The sequence below is a fragment of the Psammomys obesus genome, unplaced genomic scaffold (assembly GCF_907164565.1).
Source record: "Psammomys obesus unplaced genomic scaffold, mPsaObe1.curated_primary_1811, whole genome shotgun sequence".
NCBI classification, from domain to species: domain Eukaryota; kingdom Metazoa; phylum Chordata; class Mammalia; order Rodentia; family Muridae; genus Psammomys; species Psammomys obesus.
This window is the reverse complement of record NW_026593286.1, coordinates 47,267,231-47,275,551: the sequence shown is the minus strand read 5'-3', so window position 1 is coordinate 47,275,551 and position 8,321 is coordinate 47,267,231. Positions and strand designations below refer to the sequence as shown.

The 8,321-nt window shown below is 37.2% G+C and overlaps 1 pseudogene; it reads left to right on the top strand.

The window, feature by feature from the left end:
* Nucleotides 1-488: 488 nt before the first annotated feature.
* Nucleotides 489-768, top strand: LOC129683838 (tubulin-specific chaperone A-like; annotated as a pseudogene).
* The last annotated feature ends 7,553 nt before the right edge of the window (nucleotides 769-8,321 follow it).

Here is an 8,321-nt window from a genome sequence, read left to right as displayed (position 1 = left end):
GACTCCCAGTATCTTTGTTTTTGTGCCCACCAATCAGCCTGGAAAGGTGACTGGGACTAGCAGGCATGTGGCTCTGGTCTAGCAACCTAGTGCCTGCACGACGGGATCTCTTCCGGGTTCTGGCTGGGTGGGCTGAGAGTGGACCCGACTGATTCCCACGCCGTGGGGGTTTCCTCTCACCTGGGAAACTTGATTGTCGTTGTTTTAGGGCCCAGAGTTCAGTCTCTTGGTCGCTGTATGGAAAATGTTGTCCTGCTCCTCAGATGCAGTGTTTTCCTGGCACTGCCATCTTGGCCACCCTCTGTTTCATTTTTCAACCCCCTGCATATCCACTTGAAACTTTTCCAATTGTTCCATTGTTTTCACAACCTTCTTTAAGATGGAATGCAGGAAGCTGAAGAAGGACAACACCTGAGAGTTACCAGGTTGTAATAGAAACTATTGATCCAAAAGGTTTTTGGTTCTTTGATCAAGAAAACAGCAGCACTATGGCCGATCCTTGGGTGAGACACATCAAGACTGGCATGGTGAAGCGATTTGTCAAATAAAAAGTTATGTAGAAAAAAGAATCAAAGCAACAAGGAGAAAAGATTGATAAAATGAAGGCAGGAATAGATCTTGCAAGAGTTCCGGATGATGATCCCAGATTGCCAGCGCAGGTAGGAGGCTGCATATACAGATCTTTAGCATATATTAGAAAGTGAAAAACACTTGGAAGAAGATGAGGAATATCAAGAAGCAGGTGTAATATTGGATTCAGAAGCATGATCTATTTCCATACGGGTGTTTTTTGCATTAAATCCTGGGATCCACTCTAAAAAAAAAAAACCCACAAAACAAACAAACAAACAAAAGAACCCTGCAATTTTTCACTGATATTAAATGAACAGAAAAGAGGAAATGTTGTGGATGTAAACATGTTTTTGTTTTGATCCCAGGTGTAGGATACGGGACTGATTCAGATTGTCCACAACAGCAAACTATTGCCTGGTACAGGCTCTGAGAGGAGCCCTTTGCCAGCTGCAGATAGTTTAAATCTGGGGAATTTAAGAGAAGGAATAAATGCCAGGGCGCAGAGAAAGAAAGAGAGCTCCAAGAAAGAAGGCTGCTGGTGCTCCAAGCTGCTGCTCCTAGTTGCTGTTTTATGCAGTTGGATGAGAAGTTGGAGATATCCTGAGAGGAACGTGATGATCAAACCCACCAGGAAGAAATAATTAGGGCTATGTCCCTTTTTTTCTTAAAACCTTCTTTTCCTCCTACCTGGGGTTGTGTGATTGGGAGGGAGGTTAAAGTTTTAATGATCCCCCAAATAAAGTAGGATTTAAAAACCTAGTGCCTACATATCCTCTTAACCACTGAGCCATCTCTACAGCCCCTGATGCTGTGAAAGTTTTATTAGCGTTACCAGCAATTCTATTAAGCAGAAATTAATTTTTCAGAGAAGCATTTTTGTCTTCTCTGAAAATGAATGTTAACCATGTTTGTGAAAACCTAGAAGGTTAAAGTAATTTACATGCAGTCAAATGTAGCCACATATATTCATAACTGCATAACCATGGTGTTGATGGGCATGCTGTGGAAAAGCTGTCACAATAGAACACTGGTTATAGAAGATAAATAATATATCAGCTAAAGTTAGAAAATGCTGCAGGTAAGAGAGGTGAGTTGCTGGGGGTAAGTAAGCATGGAGAACTGAAGTCCCCTGGAATTTGCTCAAAGGATTGCTAATATGATGGATGGGTAAGGGTTGTGTGGGTAATGTTCACATGATGTAAGTCCAAATATAGAACATTGTGAATCCCACAGCAGGAGTTTATCTCAAAGACAAGGACAAGGTATTGTAAACTGTTAAAGATAAAACAATATGATTCACAAAGGTTGGTTAACATATAAAAGAAAGAGAGACAGAAACAAACAAAGAAAAACAGACAGAAACAAAGAGAGGAAACCCGCAATTTAAATAATCTAAATGTTCTTAGCTGATGAATGGACAACAGAAATGTACATACACACAATAGAAGAGTATTCAGCTGGAAAACTAGAAAAGTTTATAATCAGTTTTATAAAGGAGACCCTGAAAGACAAATGCCTCATGTTCTTTATGTGGTTCTAAGTTTCAGGTCTTCTGATAAGATGCTACAGATTACAGTAACAGCAGCAAAGAAGAAATTAAGAAGGGACTATGGGCAGTAGAACTAGAAAGGGGAATAGCAGGATACAGGTGACAAGAAGGGGGAATTTGGAAAAAAATGGTAGGGGATGTTAATTAGGTAGGATAACATAAAGGAGAAGGAAAAAAAGAGAAGTTAGCAAATTCATGAGGAATCAAATTATTTTATATTTACCTATAATTACAGAATATAATATAATTAATATATGTGTGCTTGTGCATCTCTGTGTGAGAGTGTGTATAAATAGACACATTGTTTAAATCTGTATTTAATTTAAACAGTTTAAATAAATAATAAACTTTATATCTCTTGGGACAAAAAAGCTTCTCACAAGAGCCATAGACTGTCTCAAAACCTCAATGACAAGCATGGAAAATCTCTTTCTGAGGGATCAGAGATGTCCAAAAGACCATCCCAAATGAGGTAATATCTCATTGCTGAATGCACTATGCAGTTCAGACACAGGATCCAGAGGCTTCTTTGATAGATCTGACCTGGCTACCTCCTCCCTGAGAACTAGCTTTTATCATACTGGAAAGTGCTATGCATACCTAAAATGGAGGAGAACAACCAATAGTCCTACCTAGTTGAGATGGAAATGAACTACAACAACAGCCAATATTGCACAAATACCCTAATGTTGGGACAGTAGCAGTCAGCAACAGTACTTTAATTGGACTGTCTGCTCAAACGGAAGGAAATCATGCCTTTTAGTGGAAACTACTCCAGTCTTGGATCTTAGAAAAGGACCTGCAGGGAATCTTATGAAAAAAGGGGTGGGGAGGGGGGGGAGTAAGACCTGGAGGAGACAGGAGCTCCAGTTTCTTTCATCATATAGGGCCTGTGAATGAAATTCAGATTGTCTGGCTTGGTAACAAGTATATTACTTACAGGGCTACCTTACAAGCCATTGTGTTTGTGCATCTTAGCTCTGATTTTCTAGATATAAGTATAGCTATGGACTCTTGTCAAAGAAGATTCTTTTTGCAGTTGATGGAAACCATTACAGAAAAAATACTGATTAAAATGCTGAAACTACTGGCCATAAGGTATCTAGCCCTTACTGAAACATTTACAACTAACTATCAGAGAACATTGAAGAAGTGGAGCCAGAAAGATTTTAATAGCAGAGGACCTGGACATCTCTTTTCAGGTAGTGTTTTAACAACATAGTATTTTGGAGGCTACCATAAGATAATGATGACTGAAAGGCCAAACTGTGTTTCAGCAAGTTCTAAATCAATGGGGATGAAATAGTGAGAACCTGTATATATAATTAAACAAGCAAGTTTTATCTGTAAGTTGTCTTGAATATTTCTTGCAGGGAAAGAGAATAATTGCATTACCATAGGAGACAATAAAGAAAGGATAACATTTTAGAATCTTTAGATTCAGGCTTCTCTATGCTATGTGTTACAGTAAACTGGAATCACTAGAAAAGATACACTCTGTGCTGATTTAGTAGTGAAATGACATCAAATATCCAATGAAGATTTGGTAAATACAAGGCAACTTAGACATCTGGTAGAGACAGATATTTAAAGAGCCAGAAAAGGGCAAAATCTATAATAGAGACCAACAAGACTCAATGTAAGCTGAGGTAACTGGGGGAAATTGGGAAATCCGGGGAAATTGTTGTTCTGTTTTGATTTTTCTTTCTTCTGAAAATATTTGATTTTGTTAAAGACTAAGGATGAAAATGAAATATTTTTGGTGACTGAAGTTCCAGGGATGAGGAATGCATGTTCAGTTTCTACATGTGTAGAAGGGCCTTCTTATAAGGACAGGATGCAGAGGTTGATTTTATTCTCTTGTTTCCTTCATTTCCAGATGGCACACTTTATATTTTTGAAGACAATACAGATTTTCTTCTATGTGTCAAGAAGAACAGGGTAAGTATCTCTGGAGGGAATCTTGAAGGGTACATTTATTTTTATTTTTATGCCATTGTTGAAAAAAATCTAAACTTTGTAACTAATTGTTAGAAAGGGAAATATGGAGATTGAAAATACAGGGAAAAAGAAGAATGACCAATATATCTAGCTGAAAAAAACCCTAAAGTTTATGATGTTCTTTCCTCTGACTCAAAGAGTTCTTGCATCTCTAAATCACAACATTTCTAATATAACTGGAATTGTGCATGTAAGGACCTATGTTTTATCATTAATTTGCCAATAAATATACTATCTCAGAAAATCAACAGATATAATGAAACACATTAAAACTGATAAAGAGCTTTTATGGTGATTTTTTTTACAGAGTAAAAAAAAAATGAACTTCTACATTTTTCACAAAATTTGGAATGTTAGAATAGCTTTTATGACTTCATTTTTTTTTTAATCTGGGATTTTTCTTTCTCTTGTTTTGCTTCATCTCTAGATGAAGCTCTCTTAATTTTGAAGAAGATACAACTTTACTTCTATATATCAACATAATAATACCACTCTCTATATAAACCATTTCAGAATTAGCTGCAAGTATTGTGACACCTTTCTTTCTAATTAATTCAGCAAGAAACATTAATCAGTTAGGAACAGATATATCTTCTTACATAATCACGGTAAAATTGCCATACAAGGCACATTTAGCATTGATACAATCTTTTATGTAATATACATTGTATTTTAAATTCTAGTGACTGTCAAATATGCCAATGATATCTTTCATAACCTAGAGGCCCTAATAGTTAAATGAATTCTTTTCATTTTTCTTTTCAGTTGTCATGTGTTTTGATTCTTCAAACTATAAACTCTCTAAGATATTTTGCTTTTCTAACATATTATAATATTGAAATTTGTATAAGTCCACTGTCAGCTGTATTACAAAATGGCTCTTCCTTTTGATTGGACTTTTGTTTCTGTGATTAAGTTAAGACAAAGGGAATTAGGTGAAAATCGAGTGACAAGTTCACCTATTTACAGAACAGGTGATGTAAATCTATTATGTTATAGCTGAAGTTAATCTTAGTCAATTAGTTAAAATATTTTCTAAATTTATGTTTAAAAATAGCTTTTCTATAACTAATAATTTATGAAATGATACATTAAGCACTGCATGAATATTAGTGACTCATAAACACTTCAATGTTTTAATAATCTGTTTTTATTGTTATTGCTATGACATTTAAAATTTTTAATTTTAATATTTTATATTAATTACAGTTTATTCACTTTGTATCCCTGCTGTAGCCCCCTCCCTCATTCTTTCCTAATCCTACTCTCCCTCCCTCATTTCATCCCATGTACCCCTCCAAGTCCACTGATAGCAGAGGTCCTCTTCCTTTTCCATCTGATCCTAGCCTATCTGGTCTCATCAGGGCTGGCTGCATTGTCTACAACCCCTCAGGGGGAGGTGATCAAAGAGCCAGCCACTGAGTTCATGTCAAAGACAGTCCTCGTTCCCCTTATTAGGGTACCCACTTGAATACTGAGCTGCCATGGACTCCATCTGAACAGGGGTTCTAGGTTGTCTCCATGCATGGTCCCTGGTTGGAGTATCAGTCTCAGAAAAGACTCCTTTTTCAGGATTTCTTAGTTCTGTTGCTCTCCTTTTGAAGCTCCTGTCCTGTCCAGGTCTTTCTATCTCCCCCTTCTTTCATAAGTTTCCCTTCACTCTGCCCAAAGTTTGGCTATGAGCCTTAGTACCTGCTCTAATACACTGCTAGGTAGAGACTTTCAGAGGCCCTCTGTAGTAGAATCGTGTCCTATTTCCAGTTTACAACCTCTTCTAGTCCTTTAATTTGCCTGTCTGATTGAGTATTGATCATCTTATCCTGGGTCCTCCTCTTTACTTAGTTGCTTTGTTTATACAGATTTTAGTATGTTTATCCTGTATTATATGTCCAATATCCACTTATAAGTGAGTATATTATATGTGTGTCTTTCTGCTTCTGGGATACCTCACTCAGGATGATCTTTTCTGGATCCCACCATTTGCATGCAAATTTCATGTCAGAGACAGTCCCTGATCCCATTACTATGGAACCCACTTGGACACTGAACTGCCACTGGCAACATTTGTGCAGGGGTTCTAGGTTTTCTCCATGAATGATCCTGGGAGGGGAGACATGGGTGGAAAAGAGGGAGAGGGTGTGGGATTGGGAGGGGAGGAGGGAGTGGGCTATAGGGGTAATACAAAGTGAATAAACTATAATTAATTAAAATAAAAATAAGCAAAAATAACTTCATGATTTCCCTGTGTTTTTTTTTTTTGTTTTTTTTTTTAAATTCTTTATTAATTACACTTTATTCACTTTGTATCCCCCCCTATGGTTCCCTCCCTTCTCCAGTCCCAATCCCTCCCATCCTCCACCCTCTGCATGCATGCCCCTCCCCAAGTCCACTGATAGGGGAGGTCTTCTTTTCTTTCCTTCTGATCCTAGTTAATTAGGTCTTATCAAGAGTGGCTGCATTCTCTTCTTCTGTGGCCTGGTAATGCTTCTCCCCCGTCAGGGGAGGTAATTAAAGAGCAGGCCAATCAGTTTATGTCAGAGACAGTCCCTGTTCCTATTACAATGGAACCCACTTGGACCCTTAACTGCCATGGGCTACATCTGTGCAGGGGTCTTAAATTATCTCCATGCATAGTCCTTGGTTGGAGTATCAGTCTCAGGAAAGACTCCTGTGCTCAGATTTTTGGTTCTGTTGCTCTCCTTGTGGAGTTCCTGTCCTTTCCATATCTTAGTTTCCCACTTCTTTCATAAGATTCCCTACACTCTGCCCAAAGGTTGTCCATAAGTCTCAGCATCTGCTTTGAGAATCTGCAGGGCAGAGCCTTTCAGAAGTCCTCTGTGTCAGGCTCCTGAGTTGTTCCCTGTTTTCTCCTTCTTCTGATGTCCATCTGCTTTGCCTTTCTGGATAGGGATTGAGCATTTTAGCAAGAGTCCTCTCTCTAGATTACTTTCTTTAGGTGTGCAGATTTTATTAGGTTTATCCTATATTATATGTCTATATGAGTGAGTATATACCATGTGCATCTTTCTGCTTCTGGGATAGCTCACTCAGGATGATCTTTTCCAGATCCCTCTATTTACCTGCAAATTTCTTGATTTCCTTGTTTTTCATTGCTGAGTAATATTCCATTGTGTAGACGTACCATAATTTCTGTAACCATTCTTCAGTTGAGGGGCATCTGGGTTGATTCCAGCTTCTGGCTATTACTAATAAAGCTGCTACAAACATGGTTGAGCAAATGTTCTTACTGTGTACTTGAGGATTTTCCCTTTTTAATTGCTGAGTAGTATTCCATTGTGTAAATGTACCACAATTTCTGTATCCATTCCTCATTTGAGGAACATCTCGGTTGTTTCCAAGTTCTGGCTATTACGAATAAGGCTGCTACAAACATAGTTGAGCGAATGTCCTTGTTGTGTATTTGAGCATATTTTGGATATATGCCCAGGAGTGGTATATATTTGGATCTTGAGGAAGCACTATTAGTAATTGTCTGAGAAAGCACTAGATTGATTTCCAAACTGGTTGTACAAGTTAGGCAGTTTTAAAATTCAGACTTTATATCTGTATATTTTTTATATCTTATAGCCTACTTGAACTTGTGTATTTTCAAAAACAAAAGCAAAAACTAACAAAAAAAAAAACAACTTTCTGCAAAAAACCAAAGTGTTTTTCTTGTTTTATTTTTTATTTTTATTTTTTTAATAATTTGTTACACACATCAATGGATTTACATTTAGGTCAATATGTTCTTACTGTTGCCATGGGCTACATCTGTGCAGGGGTCTTAAATTATCTCCATGCATAGTCCTTGGTTGGAGTATCAGTCTCAGGAAAGACTCCTGTGCTCAGATTTTTGGTTCTGTTGCTCTCCTTGTGGAGTTCCTGTTCTTTCCATATCTTAGTTTCCCACTTCTTTCATAAGATTCCCTACACTCCCTACAATACAAAATTCCCTCAAATTTTGTATTTTGGAATCTAATGTTAAGTATGATTGCTCACAAAGATGGGACATTTAGTAAATAATTTATTAACAGAGATTCATTTGCATAATAGAGGCAGGCAATCATAGAGAATTGTTTACCGACATGGGAACTTATTTGGTTAGTTCTGTGTATATAACCATTTCACAAAAATACTTGGCAGTTTGATATATATATATATATATATATATATATATATATATATATATATATAT